Source organism: Bombus huntii, unplaced genomic scaffold (genome assembly GCF_024542735.1).
Source record: "Bombus huntii isolate Logan2020A unplaced genomic scaffold, iyBomHunt1.1 ctg00000124.1, whole genome shotgun sequence".
NCBI lineage: Eukaryota > Metazoa > Arthropoda > Insecta > Hymenoptera > Apidae > Bombus > Bombus huntii.
The window spans coordinates 99,975-117,597 of NW_026099373.1; the positions used below are offsets into that span (position 1 = coordinate 99,975).

Sequence of the window (17,623 nt, forward strand, 5' to 3'; positions counted from 1 at the left end):
TCGAACTTCTCTTTCAAGCTGAGTTGACCGTGATTCAATTCACGAATATCGGAGAGGAAAAGTCGTAACAGTCTTACAGTTTCGATTCACTTTCATCTCTTTTCGAGGGGATACTCGCGATTCGCGGCTGCTTCGAGAACTTCCTGCTGGTTCATCCATTGAACCTCATTCTTCGGCGTTCTTTCAATCCCTCGTCTTCCATAGACAAGTCGTAAATCTTTCGAAAACTATTAGCTTGTCCAAGAAGTTTCTTTCGTTTTATGAGGAAATAATAGACCCACAACGTTTTTTTGTTTTATATTATTTTGTCGAATTACGTACGATCCAATTTGTTCTGTTGAGATAAATTTCACAGACTTGGTTTTACGTTTGTACGAAGGTGCATCGTTGTAAAAGACACGCTTGCGAAAGAAAGACACTTTCCGGACAACCTAATACTTTCTCTGTTCGTAAAAATTCTGTTCTACGTTTATTTCGTTCTTTCATATTAAAGGAAAGCGATACTGATCGATAAGTTACTTGATACCGTTTAGTATGTGTAACTGGTTAAAGTATAGTACAACTGGTTCTTACGAGTTTCGTAGCATTCAAATATTTAGTGTGTCTCATTAATCGTACTATAAAGGATAAGGTAAAATTTTCTACGTGAAGAAATAAATCGAAAATGTATAATTTTACAATGTACATTTTAAAATGTACAATTTTATCCTACGACGTTCTTCTTTTTGGAGAAGATAGATTTGAAATACTTTACGTCAGAAATTTATAAAGGTTATACGTTTGACAAAACCTGTTGCTTCGCTGAAAATAATACTTGGTAGGATATTCTGTCAGCCAATTTTTTTTAAGAATTTTTACGATTTTGTTGTCTCAGAGTCATAACTTTACAATGCTACAACTATACACAATTGCTTCATTACGATATATGGGATACTTGTATAATCAATTATAATCGTGAAGATAAAGAGTAGTAAATGGTATAATTGAAAAACACGATTTTGTTAATGTAACTTTATCGAATAATGTTAAAAAATGACTAGAAGTGATATTAATAAATACCTTTTAAAAATATCTGAAACGAAGATTAATGGAAATGCAGTATATATATCGAAATAAAAAATATTGAAAAGTCCTCTGAGCTGTCTTGTTATTTTATAAATTTTTATTATAGATACTATACGAATTTCCAGCTATGCGAATAATTTTCCCATTTAATTTAGGAAAAGTTTCATAAACTAAATATATTTCATTACGGTATATTTAACTCTATTTAATTGCATTTACCTATATTTAGCTATGTTTAATATAGAACACCTGCGTCCCATATATAATATAGTTTATATGTAAATATAATACAGCTTCATTGACGGTATCCAAAAATTTTTTTTTTTTTTAGGCACGGATTGGCTTGGTCTTTGATCAGAACGTCGGCTATTATACTCGATAAATTTTCATTATCCCTCGTGTCATCAATTTCGCGGCACGGAAATTCATCGTTGCTCGAACCACGCGAAAAATATCCAGGCCAAAGGAACGAACGAGAGAGAGGGGGGGGGGGGCAGGAGGAAATGGAAGAAGAAAAATGCGAGAGAAATAAAAGGGAGGAGACCGAAAAGAGAGCTGTTCGTATTAGGTCGGTGAGGTACGTATAGACGACTTTGAAGTGGGTACATGAATAAAAAAATATGCCGCTAACACGCGTCGACCTATTTCGGCTTCTTTCTTCTTACTTTCTTGTAACCATGAATATTAAAACGCGTATAGTTCGTGAAATGTTAAGGGCCAGTTATCGAGTAAAAATTTTTAAGGAATTAATCGATACATCGATTCTGTTTTGTCTTTCGCTTTTCTTACGAATTTCAATAACTTTGAAGGAAAGCAATCTTTCGTTTATATTTAAATTTAATTAGAAGCATCGTAATTTAGACAAAAATTATGTTCCATTATGTAATATGGAAAAACGTGTAAAATATTCGAGAAATAGTACTCGATATAATATTATCCAGTGCTATTATCGAGTATTATTTAAATTATATCTATAAAAATATTAATTTGCATATTCAACCTACAGCATAAGCGATATACAAAAGTATTAGAATACAAAAACATTAAGGGATTAATAAACATGAAAGTTTATATTATGAAATAATTCATCTCTTCTAAGTGATGCTTTTAATATGTTATTAATCATGTCAAGTACTGTTTTATTATTATGTTATGAGATGTAAATGGTGGGTGGGAATGACAGGGGATGAATGGGACTATATCATTGAGCAGAACATTTTGATAAGTTACGACAAAAGGTATTTATAACTTCCAGCATTAAGTAATAGTACAGTAATGCACGGGAAAGATAAAATGATGAACATTGTATTTTTCTCATTGTACCTTAGAAGTTTGAACAGTGTTTATGATTTTTTTAAATGACCAATATACGTAATCGACATATACAATTCAAAATTCTTTCTAAAATCTAAATGTAAGCACAAACACTTGCGTCTATCAAAAATGTCAAACTTCTGATGAAGATTCTTTCCACAAGTGAAACACAAGCGAGGAATTGAAACTTTCATTTCACTTTCCAATCCTAAACTTCACTTTTCATTCACTGCCAGAGCAACAAGTTCAGAGGATTCATTCATGCCTCGAAACAGTAGAAAGTAGGGGAAAAAGAGCGGGCACAAAGTGGGACAAAGGACACGTATAAATTAGAATATATTCATTTTGCTACGATTACTGCACAGAAAATAATCGATTCGAACTGACCAGCAGTCTCCTCGTATTTAAATTGCTACAATCAATCAGATCAAATAAAAAAGAATCGGACAAAGCTAAGGAAAGGACCGAAGACGCACAAAAATCAGAATAAATTTTATAATTATTCGATAGACAATGATCGAGCGAAACTCAACGTCGATGGTCTTACGTATAAATTCAATAAAGGATGGACGGTGCAAATTTATCAACAGTATCCTCGCATAAAAGTTCCTCACCTTTTTGACCAAGTAAGAAACCACGCGAAATGAAGAAAAGAAATTACACACAGAAATAAATTAGAATGATTTCTTGTAACTACATTTAGCGTCACGATGATTTCATAGAAGATATAGTGGATTTAAACTCACCGATGTCACCGAACTCAATGTCTTCACGTTGGAATTCCACCCTTTCGAGCAGGTTGGATGAACACTCGTATGGAGCGCAACTGGTACTGAGCTGTGGCGAAACTAAGGTCCTGGTGCTCCTTCTCCACCACTTGTTCGCTTGCCAGCAGTTTCCAGCTATGTCGAGCACGATGCGCAACCTCGAATATTTATGCAACCCTCCCCACCAGCAGGACGAGCTGTTCGAAACGAAAATTGTTTCAGGACTCGGAAGGTTTTCCCCTTCTCTTCCGACATTCACCTATCCGCGCTTCGGCTCGTTTCCTCCCCAGCCACCGACAAATCTTTTCTCATGCAAATAAACGAACGATTGGTATTTTGAACGCGGAACTCCCGTGGTTGGCTTAGTAGAGTTAAATATGGGAGGGACTTCAGGTTTGTTGACGTCAGGTACGTTCCTTGATGCGTGATGGTAATTTTAGACTGACGCAAATTGTTCTTCTTGGGCTGCTTGTTTTCGCAAATAAACTTTTATGATTGACGAAAGCGCAAAATGAGATTTAGGGGAAGGGGGAGGTCTGTAGAATTTTGAACATAATTGAAAAATGTAGGTATTTCATAATTTTATGGACAGGATGTATATGGAATGGATGTGGATGGTAACTGATGGTACAAGCGGAAAGGGGGTGAAAGAAGTCGAAAATATAGAATAAAAATTTTTTTCTTAATTTTTCCATCGAGACAACGATCTACAGTGAGATCCGTTATAACGAGATAAGATTCAAAGTTGATTTTCTCGAAAACAAAGCCTCGAACGAAAGATTTCTATTCTATATTTTCTTTTTTCGCGTAGAATCACCCCCTTTCCGCTTGTACCACCAGTTACCAACCACCCTGTATATTCGTACGTGAAGCTAGTCTAAAGTCTATTATTATTATAAATACTAAATGTACAGAAAATCGGTTAGGTGTTCGAACTGTAAGACATATCCAAGTAAAATCATATATCTAAAAAGACGAGATTCTATGTTTTTTGTTTCGAGGAAATAGGAATAATTTCTGAATTTCGCCACTGGTAATTAGTGGTACACAAAGTTGGTAAAAACAAATCAAACAGATGTTATATTCAAATACGATTGCTCACGTGCAGCGGATGCCTGGCAGCCGCAGTAGAGCGTGCCTGTCTATGGTCAGACGCGTGCAAACAGGCGGAAACACAAATTAACAATAACAGCTTAATCTTAAATCTTCCTACACCTTAACACATCGTTACAATTCCACGTATTTGCCCTTTCGAGTTCTCATTTATTCTATTAAAAAGTTTCTTTAAAATTCTGATCACTGAATTAATTGATTATACATAATCTATAAAATTTAATTTTTTTTTTTGTAACCATCAAAAAACACGATGTCTATGTTAAAATAGCGTTAGGCAAAAAACAGTTTCTGCGACCATTATCATCGTTATCATGCGAACACAGTCTCATGGTAATATACCTCTCGCATTTGCATAAAAAGGCATTTTTAATATTTATTTAATATTATAAATATTTATGATGAATTTCTTTTTTTGCAGTAATCTGCTTCAGAAAACCTTACGTTACTTATTTATCAAAAATTCCTGATTTAAAGACGTGGTACTCCGTTACGAATATTCTTCGTTCACTCGACGAAATCCTTACACTTCCAAAATTATAAATCAGAGAATAAAAATATTTCATCTGTCGGAGATGAAAGAACACCGGAGCCTTTGGAACTTTGGATAACCCCGCAACATTGTAACCTAGAGTCTACTATAGCAGTAATTAAACAATTGTAGTTATTTAATCCGATTGTAATTGTTCGAGATTGGTGATAGTGAGCTCTGGCTCGAGGCGACAGTCTGTCGCCCAACGTTGCCGCGGCCAAGGAATGAACGCTTTGTTTAACGAAGGTATGGAGTAATCCTATAGCTCAAAAGCTTAAAATCCTATAGCTTAAAAGAAATATTCGTGGCGACACGTGACAGTAAATATTCCAACGGTTTTTGTCCCGTGGCTCGCCACGCGCAGATCCTATTCCTGGAGTAAGATAATTGCCTGATGTCGATGCGTCTCCACAGTACATGTTCAGCTAGCTCGAGGGCTCGTTATAAATCTTAAGATTTAGTCAACTAAAGTCCATCAAACAGACAAACAATCTTTGTCCCCACTACGGGAAAATAGGGGAGACCAATTTTTCAACGAGCGGCGTCTCCCACTAGCAACTTCCCCTCGAAAACAGCCAGCATCTCTTTCTAACCACCGGTATAGAGATTGACCAATTAGCGGCAACGACAATTTCCCTTACTTTCTGAACGGAGGCTTTTCTCGACGAATCCGATCTCGTGTCCTTAGACACGCCCCAATATAGTTTTCCTCCGTGGTATCATTCTCGCTCGCGATCTCATCGACTAAAGACTAACATCTTCGTGATCAGTGGTTATTTCACGTTTTAACCAGACTTAGACTTTGTGAGTACGTCCTTTTGTCATCCCGTTGGCCGCGGCTACGTTGGGCGACAGACTGTCGCCTCGAGCCAGAGCTCGCTATCACCTATCTCGAACAATTACAATCGGATTGAATAACTATAATTGTTTAATTACTGTTTTAGTAGACTCTAGGTTACAATGTTGCGGGGTTATCCAAAGTTCCAAAGGCTCCGGTGTTCTTTTATCTCCGACAGGTGTTCTTTCATCTCCGACACATCGATTTCCAATCTGTCTTGAATAGATCGATAAAATCGCGAAGGTGAATATTTTTATGGCCCACGAATATAATTCCAATCGAATTGCCTTGAATATTTGATCCGTCAATCGCGTGAAGGTACTTGTAACTCACGCTGGGATGATGCGCGTGAGCGAATTCATCATCACGCGAGATTCCCTCGCAACGCGTTTTCATGTAACGCTATATCCATCGCGTAAACGTGGCCACGTGAACAGGGGAAGGCGGCGAGTGTACGTTAAATATTATGCCGTAGTTGGGTTGGTTAATTGGTCAGAGCAAGCCAGTTAGTTTCATTACGTTATCTCCATCTTCGTGGGTTTCGCACAATGGAGGCCTCTTCCAGTATCGGGGCCACTAGGCCTGCGTGCGTTCTAGAGCCTCTTTATCCGAACGAGACCGATTCTTCGATCGAATTCTATCGTTCTCCATAGTTTCCTGCTTTCTTTTTCGTATTTTTCATATTTCGATGAGACATGGATTTTAGTAAATGAATTTTTTGACGTATTAGTATGACGTATTATGTAAATAATTTGGAATTTCTTATGTAAACTATAACTGGTGCATAAACACGTTGCGTAAACTTGGCTTAATTCCTGGTTTGTGATAATTCATATGTTCTAATTTTACCGATGAAAATTATATCATCCAGAAAATATGACATTCAAACGCTGATTTCAATGACTGCATCTTCCGAGATGACAGACAACCGTCTGTGTAACTTAAGAACATTTTTTTAGATATAGCGCGAGTTTGAGCTAATTCTGACTGCGATCTGAAGCAATTAGTTACACATATCGTAACAAATATTTATTGTTTAATATCCACTATTACACTACACACTGTACGATGCGAACAATCGGATGAATTTCCAACTCAATAGCAGTATTGTTTAATCTTAAAGCTGATACAAACGTATTACACATATCGCTGACGTAGTCGACTGCATATGTGCATAGATGAAGTATTATGACAGAATTACCGATACGTATTATGCGAGGATAGGGAACACCATTGGAAATGTCATTGCATGTTATGAATAACATTATATTGCGACAAAGAAAAGGCATCTATAAGAAATGAGCAGAATTACACAAGCAAAAGCTACATAAATCTCAGATGTATCAAATAAATTCCTTAAAACATGTACGATGAATATATTACGAACACTCTTAAAAAAAGTTCTTTTCAATAAGCTTGAACGCATAATTTTTCGATTCTATTTCCCAGTCCCTCTCATATAACCTCTTTTCCAACATACAACTAAACTACTCAATCTTCCATTTCCTAGCCCGACTTGTAAACTGTTTCCCAGCTTCTCTGCAAGCCTCTCTTCCATCGTATAACCCTCTTCAGTCCTCTTTTTCGATCAGACTTTACTCGAATACAAAAATGCTTATCGTGACAACACATCGTTATACTATTCGCGTGAGAATCAAATTTGATCAAGGATATTTATGTAAATTTACACCTTCGTGTATCAAAGACATTATTTAGATGAGAGAAAAAAAGAAAAAATATGTCAAAAGGCAAAGTTTATACTTTAATGAATGATCAACGAAATAGATTGTAAGCAGAAATTTGTTTATTTACCAAATATTCTGGAACATTATAAAGAATACATTTTTGTATATTAGGAGCGTCTTACGGATTTTCTCGTTTCTAAATTTCCTATAGATGGATAAAACTCCACACTAATGTTCTATCTATGCACATTAATGTCTCAATGAAAATTAATATTTTTACATTGGGTAGGTATTAGGAGAGTATTAATTAAAGAAATGTTGAGATTAACAAGAATAAATTATGCAAAAGATCGCTATGAAGAACGACATCTTTTTATGTAGCACCAAATCTATCGAAAAATAGAATATTTTTATGATGCAGTAGTGATTTTTATTCAAAGCTTCTCTAGTTTCTCAAAAATGCATAGAATGTACGTTGCATAACCATCTATCAACCACGCGTAATAAGTATATGGTAGATAGTAGCAACGACAATATGGAACAAGTTTACTATAGAAAATTAGATCTCCTCGTAGAGGATCGTGCGTTTTAAAAATCACAATGCTTTCGACATTCGTTGAATGTTCTCATCGAAAGCCTTTTCAACTGCCCGCGAACGTTTAAAAATCCACATAGTCTAATAATCGACTCGAGTCAGCGAATAACGAAGATCGTAACTTTATCTTGCATTTTTCGATCGAAAAAAGAAAAGAAGCAAAGAAGGTGAACGTAACGAAAAAGAATAAAGAGGATAAGAAGCGCGTGCACGAGAATTACGCGAGCTTCGAAAGATCGTGGAGGGCATCGTTAATGACCCACTCTAAGTGGCGAAGAATTACACGCTGGCACGCTCTCCACGTACCCTGATCGAATGCAGGGCCTCTAGAATGCTGAACTACGTCCGCAAGTTTTGTTATCGTTGCCAGAGCGAGGTGACAGAGCTTTAGTGCAAGGATAGTCGGCGATGAGTGAAGTGGCAATCCTCTGCGCGGCCATTATTCTTCGGTAGCGGCTAGGACCAGAAAGGATTTCGTTCGAATTCCTGTCGTGAGTACATTGCTTCATCGGTACATTGGATGGAATATTTCTAAAAACCGACGTTCCTACGCGTCGATTTCGGTTCCTTTCTCTCTGATGTCTCTACATCATTTACGCACCTAGCGAGTCTTCTGGATTTACAGTTTGTCCAAACTATTTCTCATTAAGAATCTCTAAAAAAGTGAATATGATATGGTGTCTTTCTCTCAAGACTATCGGTTTTCTTTATCCTCGATCGAGTCGTTAAAAGTTTGTCTTAGATATTTTATGCAAAGATTGTCAAGAGAAATGTTATCACATTTACTTGTAGGATTTTAGTATTCGAATTATGAAGGTTTAATATGTGTAAAAATATATGTACACATTTTAAAAACCTGTTAAGCTATAGCTACATCGAATTACTCCTAGTAATTTTTGTTTTGAAACGATAAATTTGTCAGTGGTAATTTTCTTCAGTTCGATAGAATTCTGATGTAAAAGTTTTCTAACAGAATACAAAGTCCTGAACTGACTTTCTCTTAAATTCTTGAATTTTATTACAAATGTTTGATCAATAGCGTAAATAATTATGATTGAAGCGATATAACGAAAACCGTAACAATTTTGCCAATTGTAATGTACAAACGAAAAATCGGTCTGTGTCATTTTAACAGATTTAGCAATCTTAGTGTTGAGAGGGTGGTTTTTCATTTCTTTGTTTTAGCGGGGTAAATATAAGAGAACTGTAAGTCGTTAGCTTAGTGGAAGCGCGTTTCGCAGAAATAATTAATGCATCTTTCATTCCATTGTATCAAACTGTGATTAATCGCGACGAAAGTGCAATTAAGATGTGTACCGGAGAAAAATCTGCTGTATTTAGTTGCGTGAATTCGAGTTAATCCGAGGCAGTGGAGAAATAATCTTATCGATAAATAACACATAATTTTGTCGTATATTTCATGCCAGGAAACCTTGTCGACTGAAAAATTGTGATTTTCGTAAGTGATAATAAATTTACCAAACAATTTGTTTGTTTCTGATTAGAAAACCGATCGACTTTAAATTCTGAGAGAACGTGTTTCACAAATGATGAAGAATTTTCGAAACAATAGTGGCAAAATCATTAATTTGATCTCTCAATAAAAAAAATCTGTACTCTCATTATGTTCTTAACTTCGATCGGTTCACACGAATTTAATCTAACAAATCGTTACTTGGTACTGAAATAAATCAAATTTAACATGCAATCTTATGATACAATATTTCAATTATTAATTTTTCATAGAGAGTTTTTCAACGTTTCTTAATTTGAAAACCTAAAGGAACAGTGAACAGATATCTTCAGTCCTATGTAATTCAAATAAAACACTACAAAATACATTGTTATGGACGCTTGGAAAATTCAAAACAAAGTCCTTCGCGTGAATAGAGATATAGCACACATAGGATTAATCTTTCAATAATTTTCTAATAATATTTACGTATATTCAAAAATATTTCTAACAAATATAATATTAGTAAAATTGTCTACAATTCCAAGAATACATATTTCGCTGAAGATGGTCTCGCGTGAAAGAATTACCTGAATTTAAGTACAAAACAGAAACGAAAGAAAAATCCGCGACGGATCAAGTCTATTGTCCCAGCGAATGGAACTTGAAATCGAATTTGGATTGTTCGTCACGGACACTATTTCCAGGTAAATCGATACATTCTAAAAAGCAAGGAAGCCCGTGGGACGGGACAACAAAAATAAATTGAGAAGATTAGTTGCAATTACCACATAGGTCGGGTTACACCATTGTTTGACCGACGTCCCTCCTGAACTTCGAAACTGGGTTGCATAATGCGGTCGAGGCACGAGCTTAACCCTGCATTGGGCTAAAATTTCATACATGCTCGTCAAAGAAAGCCTAGACGATGATAATTACCATTTTCAACTATGAAAATTATCACGGAAACTTAGAATTGCACAGCATTTCTGTCCATCTATTAACACGACGTAACATTTCTTCTTCTAGAAAGAAATTCAGAAGAAAAAATGATTGTGTCTAAAAAAAAAAAAAAAAAAAATGAAAAATGAAAAACACGAGATTCAAGTTTACGATCATAGAGAGTTTTCACCGTAACGTTGCGTTTACACAATTTTTATGTATTATTTTGCTACTTGGTTCTTAATAAGTTAATCGATGCCGTGACCAAGAGCACTCGAGAAGCAGAGTCGCGAGAATTCGAGACGTAGAGATCGTGCGAGTCAACGAATTTCTCGAGAGAAAAGTTTATTCGCTCGAGAGGAGATAAACTCTTAAACAACATGTAATTTCTTTTCTCTTGTATTTTCCCAGCGTTTCGTTTACTTTCTCTCCCCTTTGATAAAAAGTTACGATAGTTGACATGGTTCAGCATTTTGAAACATCTGATTTTTAATTGACAAGTTTCTCGATCGAAGAATATTAAATGGAGAACCTTTTAATTGAAAAGACGTTGGGTTTTTAAAATCACTGAGGAGCTTGTTTCAACTTCTGAAACTTTTCGGTCGGGATAGATTTTTGGAAAGTAATTTTAATTGATACGCTTGTACTTCGCTTAGTATACTACACCACCTGGAATATTTTCAATGGGATTTTTTATTGCAAAAATTTATTAATATTGAGAAAACTTTATTCTGCAACTGCATTCTCTTATACAAATATTTCTTCTTCATTTGCTACCCACCTCATTCTACAAATATTTCTCCACGATAATTTTGTAGCTCACTCTCTCTTATAAATTTGTTCAAATAATTAATATACGCGGGCAGTAGTCAAACGAAATCCATCTGTCACTCCATTTGATTATTTTACAAATTTCCATTTAATATTAAGGGGACAAATATTTAATTCGTTATTTTCACGATTTATGCTAAGGATCGCGCTACATCAAAACTTTCAGTTCGTAATATACGTCAATTTTAATGTCATCTGAAGGTTGGAATTATTCTGTATTTCTATCTCATTTAAAATGTAAACTCCACTCTGTAGCATTAATTTGCAGCAGAGACAGCGAATGTATGTAGTAGTCATCTTATCCGTATGCTACAGCGTTCAACGAATTTGCAACTCGTTAATCTAAGCGACACGCAACAAGTATTTTGTTTTAGCAGCATTGCCATTCGTTTCAACTTCATCTGAGCGAATGGAAAATCCACGTTCGATCAAAGGAAATATGGTGCGCGAGTTATTCAATTAATTGTCGTATTTATTGATAGTTTAATTAGTTTGCACATTTTCTTTATTTTCACCACAAATTCTGACCAGTTACAGCCTCCTGTTCTAATGTATTTGAAAAAATTAGTGGTTTTATATACAATTTATATACAATGATAAAATGAGAATATTTTAACGTTAATCGAACAAGCTTTCCTTTTAATCAGTAAAAATTATATCCTCGCGAAAAGTTATGACCATCGATATATTCTACCAATTCACGATATATTACGAGTCGTTAACGAATTAAAGAGCTCGTTTTCAAACATAAATCGTACAAAAATTGTTCATTAACCGAATTTGACGAATCGCCAGGCAATTTCTTTTAATTGGAAAAAAGAAACGTGAGGTCTTTTAATCCACCTAGAAGATTATTCGTACAGTTGTAAAATGTCGAATAGATAAATATTGTACGCGTCTTGTCTTAAGCTCTCATTAGCGTAGGTTGATTCGTGCAGTAAAAAAAAAAGGAGGGGAAAATAACTTTACTAAATTCAACCAGGCAGCTTTCGTCGTATTAAAAGTTTTAGGGTTGTTTTATAATTATGAGCCGAGGTTTGCGACAACGCGACGCAGTTTACAATAGTTCGTCGCAGTTGACAATACTTCAGCAACGCGTAGAATAACAGACGATGAAGAATAGTGGTGCAAAAAAACGAATAATATATTATAACGCATGTTGTCATTGATCTGGAAACTCATTAAACGATAGGATTACGGCCATATTCGCGGATTGTATCCGCGACGGATATAAAACGACAAATTCCGTGGATAGGTTCGTTGTAACAACGTCGACCACTTGGACACAATACTCCTTGATTATCCGTGTGATTTTATTCGCGGGCGTGGAATTTCCACGAAAATTCGAAACTGTATGCCACGGTTTCGTAAACCGGTGTTCCATCGCGAAAGTGCTGGATGAAACTGAGTATACAACGTTCAATTCGCGCAATTCTCTTCAATTGACATCATTCCGCCCTATATTGCATGACGTTTACGTCATGTTTCGAAGAATTTGACATAGGACGGCGCGAACACCATAAATCAATTGTTCGACAGGCGATCGATCGATTTTAAAGTAAGCTTAAACGCCGTTAGATGAACGGCGTCAAGTGAGTTGGCCGTCGTGTCGTCTGCCGGAAATCGAGCTGGCGACACCAGTTTCGCGCTTGTCACGCGCAAGTGTTAGATTGTTTTAAATGGCGTGACGCGGATGACACTTCTGTAATTGTTAAAATTGTTGATTCTTGTCTTTGAGATAACTGGCAAAGAATTGTAAAAGATAGCCTATTGTCAAGAGGAATTTCTCAGGAGTTCGATGGTTCGTTAAGAGGTTCAAGTTGTGCGATTTAGTATTGTTAAACACTGTATTGTGCAACTATTTGCACGTTCATAATGTATATTGATAAATCTAAATGGCGTGACGCGAACTATACTAAATGGCGTAATTGCTAAAATTGTTGGTTTTTGCCTTCGCGATAACTTTGAAAGCTTCCGTGAAAGATAGCGTATCGTCGAGGTCCGAAGTTTTTTCAGAAGTTCGCCGGTTTTTTTCAACTCGTATACTTTAGGATTTTTACGCGGCTTTATGCAACTATTTGGACTTTTATAATGTGTATTGATAAATTTAAACGTTGTGACGCGAATGGTATTAAATATTATGATTGTTAAACTTGTTGATTCTTTCCTTTAACATAGCTTTAAAAAGCTTCTATAAAAGCTAGCGTATTGTCAAGGTTTCTCAAAAAATCGGAGTTTTGTTGAAGATTCAAACTGGTTTAGGATTCTAAAACATTGGATATTTCTATTTTGAAACATTTTATAGCCGCGTTTTACGTTTAAGATATACTGAATCTTCATTTATATTACAGATTGTATCATTATGCCGTTATACCTTTAAATTATAAGACCGTATCTTCAAGACTAATTATTAATCATCTTAGAATCTCAGGATTCGATCCTTCGACTTTTAAATTACGTTACGGTATTAAATCATATTACATGGTAATAAATTTTATCAACTTGTTGAAATAGCTTGTACTCTGCGCAAATCAAAATCGTATTATCACTAGATTGATATACAACTAAGTTACTGTATGTCATAGCAACTTTTCAAATCGATCGAAAATCAAAAACGATGCGGTTCGTATCGCGGCAAATAGTATGCCGTGTGTCACAAACATGAAGATCTTGTAGTAGACATTGAAAACTGTGATAAAATATATATTACGATATTTATATATTATTAATATTATAACATTACGAAGATATTCGTTGTTGCAATTTAATTACATTAGGGTTGAGTAAATTAAGCTCATTAAATGTCAGTATAAGAAGAGACAAAATTACATTTTAAATTAAGAACATCGATTTCAAAAATCTCTCGATATTTTTTATTTCTTTTTTTTCCCTCTTAAACATTATAGATCTTTAACTACAGCGCGTTGCAATGTAATATACTCGCGTTTAATAATTTTGCAGAACGATATCCTACGAATATTAAACCTTAATCGTTTCCTAGAATTAATTCAAATAAATCCAGGAAATCCCTCAGAGCCATTGATAATTGTCTTACCTAGTAGTAAGTACTTTAATTACGAATCATTACATTACATCGACGACTGTTAATGTGTTAACTGAATTATCGTTTATAGACTAGTAAATTAAGTCACCCTACATAGAAATACAAAATTAGATTTTACGTTGGAAGCATTGATTTTGGAATCTGTACTGGTCGATCTTATAATTCTACACCTGTACGAAATTCTGGCAACACTATATCAGAGAACGGAATGGCATACTCATGGGAATAAGGAAAAATACAGTTTAAATTATTAATATAAGAACTACTTCAAGTAAATTCAGATTTGCTTCTGAATAATCATGGTTTTCCCATGCTGAAAAATGATCGAGCAATATGAATAATAAAGAACCATTTCTTAGAATTAAATGAGTTTCTATATTTCATTTTCCTAATATAAAATTTTACCAAATACCGAAATTAATACACTTGGACCTAATTAACTAGTATGATATAATAAATACAATGTTATACTAAATAAATATATTAATAATTACAATGCTAAGTGTATTTCGAAATTATTTCTTATTCCCTTTAACAAAATCCTTGCACCTATCATGTTTTTGCAACAGCCTGTATATACAAGGTGTCTCGTCTTGATCGAGCCAGGCAAATATCTCTTAAACCGTATATTATTCGAAAAAAGTGTTTCTTCGAAAAATACATAGCTTCGAGATCTCAAGGTGACCTTCGTTTATTCAAATGGATTTCTACATACATTTTTTTCATACGCTATTCGATGGATTTTTTAATTCCCTACAAACCAGTATTAGGGTACTTCAATGGAAAAATGATTAGTTCAAAAGGTATTCCAGCTTCAACCTTGTAAAACTTATCGCATGAAAGACAAGGAAAGATAACACAGCGCACTTACGTTTATATGTTTCTTGTCCTCCACACGCTCAATTTTAATGAAATTAACAATGAGATATCTTTTAAGCTAAGAATTTTCAGATACAACTACCTTGATACTTTTCCGTAGAGAACTAAAAAGTGCATCGGATGGTGTATGAAAGATAAAACGTATAATTCAATTGGAAGAAACAACGGTTATCTTAGAATCTCGTAAACGCTTCCACTTAGACAAATCCAATTGAACGTCGTAAGATGGGCCAATTGAAACCGTACAATTTTATTGTACGCTCTTTCTCGAATTACGTATAGTTTAGGATATATGTTTGCGTGGAACGATCAAAATGAGACACCATGTACATTAATACATTCCACATTCATTATCGCGAAATTGCGTTTCCCTTTGACTTTTTCGAGTTTCCGGGACGCGACAGCACGTTCCATTCAACCGCAATTCGCGTACTCGCTTACAATTAGTCAGGGTCGCGATACTCGCGAGTTCCACTCGCGCGATTAGTCATAATGGCTATTATTTTATTGTGTAACAGCTTTTTCCCTCGTTGCTTGCCAATCGAATTGCCTGTTACCGAGAGGCACTACTCGACACGCCCGCGTCTTTAAACGTTAAATACCTTGAATATTAATGTCAGCGACGTCTGATATAGTGCATTTTACCGATGATGAAATCCACTCGATCACTAGGGAAAAACACGGCGTAACGAGGGTGTGTGTACACGAAACGTGGATCATTTGCTCCGCACGATCGATCATGCTAATGTAACGAATATAACAAATCGTTACGATAGCTTCTACTCTTGGAAGAAAGAATAGAAATACCAGCAGACACTGGGAAAATGACAAATGTACAATCATTTCCAAGTAATCCGCATGTCTTGAAAACATTGACATTCTTTGTTTAAATAAAGCATGTAGGAGTCAATCTGACAAGCTGAACTGATCGATTTCGATGTTTCAAAAGTTTTTAATTTTACGTATCAAAATACGTAGATAGGGTTCATTTCGCAGAAACGGAACGATTAATTAACCTCGATAGAATTGGTCAGTTTTATTTCTATATCGTAGTTACTTTTTGTTTTATTACGCAAGAATAAAACAGTTATGTTAATCGTTTTGTTACGAAATACGTTAACTCTACGCTGAAATTTTATAAGACTTTACTCGAGTATAAATAGCCTTTTTATTACGAAAACTTTTGTATGGGAATGTAGATGCCGAAAAATGTCAGCTCGAAAATACAGAGGAAAGATTTATATATAAAATTCAGCATAAACCGGAAACGTCACTTCAAGATGCGTAAATGTGGCAATGTATCTTTCATCAAGATAGAAAAAGAGACGTCGAAATTATTAATAGACTAAATTAAGATAAATCTGTTGAATGGTTTAATCGAGACACAATGGAATACACAATAGAATTCTTACAGAAATACATAATAACAGAGTAGTGATACATCAACAGCTGTCATCAATCTCAGGTGTGCCTTATTACGTTGACCCTGGCCACGGATTAGCTAACACCTTGATGGTGACGTTATTAATCGATGTGGTTTTTACTTTCTGAATGATATACAGCATTATGTGACGTTTCCTATTTCAGCAGATTGACTTTCAACTGTAGAAAGAGAAAGGGAGAAAATGGGGAGTCATAAATTCTCGTATCATTAATAGAAGTCTAAATATCACGTGATAAGTTTTATATTAATTTCACATTTTATATCTCGGAAATATAAATGTCACAAAATCACACGAAACAAAAATGTTGTCAACGCAGACCCAAAACGTAAAATATTCGGCTTATCTTTTCAATTTAGTTTCCATGAAAGATAGATTACGGATTTTTATGCAAATTCATATCTTTACGAATATAACTGAAGGAATGGGACCTCGATGGATAATCATTTTTTCGATAGATATTATAACGAGTACTATAGTTCGAATTTATTCATATATTTTTGCTTATGTTTCGCGTTTAAGTCTCCCATAAGTGCATAAAAAATTGCATACTAGTCAAAAATTGAATGGTCACACATTTTGGTCAAACTTGAGATAAAAGTAAAATATGGTTCTACAATGTTTGTAAATTATTGCAGATATTGCAATCAAAAGGCGATTTAATATTAAACACAAGAAGCACATTAGGTGCTCGAAACTTGTGGCACAGCGTAGCTTAAAAACCCCTTTATCTCGACATGCGCTAAATGTGTTTCAGATCTTTACTCTCGGTTTCCATTCGATTAAAAACGTAGAATGAGAAACAAAACTCCAGAGAGTACAAACGTCCCTTCCATAGGATTCCACAGGAATCACCCCCATTCAACATACATAACATCCGTACGTACATCGATAAAAGTCCAGTATTTCTTTCCGATCGGAGAAAGCAAGCCATTCTCATGAGACTTAAAATTCGACATACTAAACTGACACACTCTCATAACTTTATCCTATTTGTAGATGATAATCTTCTTAATCGTAGCAACGTTAATGCATGAAAAGTAAATTAAATTAAGAAATAAATTCGCTCTGCCAAACGAGATGCAGCATGTCTAAATCAGAAG

At 35.0% G+C, this 17,623-nt stretch overlaps 1 pseudogene; it reads left to right on the forward strand.

Moving 5' to 3' along the window:
* The window catches only part of LOC126877126 (carcinine transporter-like), a 132,417-nt pseudogene that overhangs the window by 77,579 nt on the left and 37,215 nt on the right, over window positions 1–17,623 (forward strand).